Here is a 2,540-nt window from a genome sequence, read left to right on the forward strand (position 1 = left end):
TGGATCCAACAGCTAAGAAATGCTAAGTGTCCATGTCTGCAAAGAATCTGCAAATTTATCTGAATGGAAAAGGGGAGAGGTTTCAGTGACAAGCTCACCTCCCATTGCCCTCCTGCCCTGGAGTAACTGAACAAATATTTCAAGGGAATCATTTGGTTCTGACTAAGCTGAAGTTTGTTTTGCACAAAGATTACATTTCAGCCTTGCATGGTCTGACCACCTTCAGAAGTGTACATACCTTCAGAGGTACACCAAGAAGTCACTGGGCAACATTTTCCGGAATTTCCGGAGGACCTTGAATGAGAGAGGAAACATACTGAGGGAATTATCTTGTTTGGGGTGCAACCAAGCACTACATTTGAAGGTCAAAACAGATAAGTGTTGGAAGTTCTGGTTTGGAATTCCCAGCAATTTTTAAAGTTAATACTTAGGCCTGAAACGTCCCCAGAAAGCCACTGTTTTCCCTCTGGGCTAAATTTATATATATTCTCATCAGTTTAGGTCAGTGAAGCAAACAGTAGCTTCTAGGGTCATTTCAGGTTGGGAAAATAGTGCATGATCCCAATGCAAAAAGTCCCCTCTGCATACCTGAGAACACGCCTAGCCTGAGGATTGTTTTACAAATACCATTTGAGGCTGCCAAATGTTGTTTTATGTCTCATGCCCTTGGTTTTTTTAAATATTAAAACTGATGTTATTTATTATTTCACTGCATTGTTTTTACTCTGTGACCCAGCATGAACACATATCTGGGGGAGGGCAGTATATCAGTTTTCTAACTAAAGAAAAAAACACATATTTGAATATCATGGTAATATTTAATAATAATTCCCCATTACAGTGCTAATAATACCCTGGGGATTGGGAAATAAGTTATATATATTTGAATCTGAATGGAAGCACATAGATTTCCCCAAATGTCCTAGAATCTTAGCCCTGGTTGAATTGGAACTATCACCACTCTTTTCTCAAAGCAGTGGAATGCAACAAAGAGAAGACTGGTAATTGAGTCAGTGGTGTCATGGTTACACTAGAATTTATAAATTATTGCCAAGTTATTGTTATTTAATGCTGAGTTTTCTGAGAGGAAATGCTTCTTTGCCTCAGAAGTCCTCACTATGACAAAAACTGGCAGATACCAAGATGAGGAGAAAAAAATTAACGCTGTGAAAACCAGATATTTGGAGTACAGGAGCCGAGCACAGTACCACAGGGTCCTTCACCATCCTCCTAACAGTCAGGAGGTGATTGTGTGCCCTCCGCAAACACTGACATGTGCCCAACTATGCCAACTCCTGATGCTGGCCCTGATTTTTTTGTGTCTTTCTGTGTATACCTTGGCCACATTTTCTTTTCAGTAAATGCCCTTGTTTTAAATGTACTGACTTTATTTATTATTTCTGCTACTACAATAGAATCAAAGTGTTGGAAGAGATCTCCAGGGTTATCTAGTACAACCCATGTGCAATGCCAGAAATTCACAAATACCTCCCCCTCTCCACCCCTGAGTGACACCTGCTCAATACCCAGAAGATGGCAAAAAAAAAAAAAAACCCCAACCCCACCCTCCAGGATCCCTGGCAAAACTGGCATGGTCCTGGAGAAAAATTGCTGCCTGACCTCCTAAATGGCAAACGGCATTTCCCTGGGCATGTAAGAAGGGGCCGTGAAAACTAAGCACTGATGCAACCCCTCCTGTCCTCGTTCTCATAAATGTCCAAGTGTTTAAAAACCTCCAAAGAAGGAGAGCCCACCACCTCCCAAGGAAGCTTTTCCCACTTAGGAACAGCTTTGTCAGGAAGTTCTTCCTTATGTTTAGCTGAAAACTCTTTTGATTTAATTTTAACCCATTTCATTCTGGTCTGACCTTCTGGGGCAAAAGTAAACAACTCTGGACCATCCTCTATATGACAGCCCTTCAAGTATTTAAAGATGGAGATCATATTCCCTCTCAATCATATCCTCTCCAGGCTAAACATACCCAGCCCCTTCAACCTTTCCTCATAGGACTTGGTCTCTAGACCCTTCACCATCTATGTTGGTCTCCTATGGGCATGCTCCAGCTTGTCCATATTCTTCTTAAATTGTAGTGCCCAGACTCGGTGCGTGGGAGTAGGTGGGGTAGGTGGCCACCTCAGGTACCACTCCCTCTCTCCCCTGACTGGAGCCTAGGATGGTGCTTGCATAGCAAGGAGCATGGTATGCAAGTGCCATAGCTCTCCCCAACTCCAATCAAGCTTCCTGCAATGCGGGAATCCTGAGCGGGGCCAGGGCCAGTGCATGTGTAGCACACTTCTTGCAAGCAGTGCGATACACAAATGCCCTGTTTTAGCAGTGCCCAGCCACTTTTGAGTTAAAAGCAGCTGAAGGGCACCTTCCCATTGCACTCATCAGTGTAATGGGAAGGTGCCACTCAGCTACTTTCAACCCAAAAGTGGCCAGGCACTGCTAAAACAGTGCACTCTTTGGAGACTTCCAAGGAAGCCTCCGAAGAGCATACTGCAGGGGAAAGTGGTAGCGCAGCAGCACTCTTCTGCACC

The sequence above is a fragment of the Heteronotia binoei genome, chromosome 12, assembly GCF_032191835.1.
Source record: "Heteronotia binoei isolate CCM8104 ecotype False Entrance Well chromosome 12, APGP_CSIRO_Hbin_v1, whole genome shotgun sequence".
NCBI classification, from domain to species: Eukaryota; Metazoa; Chordata; class Lepidosauria; order Squamata; family Gekkonidae; genus Heteronotia; species Heteronotia binoei.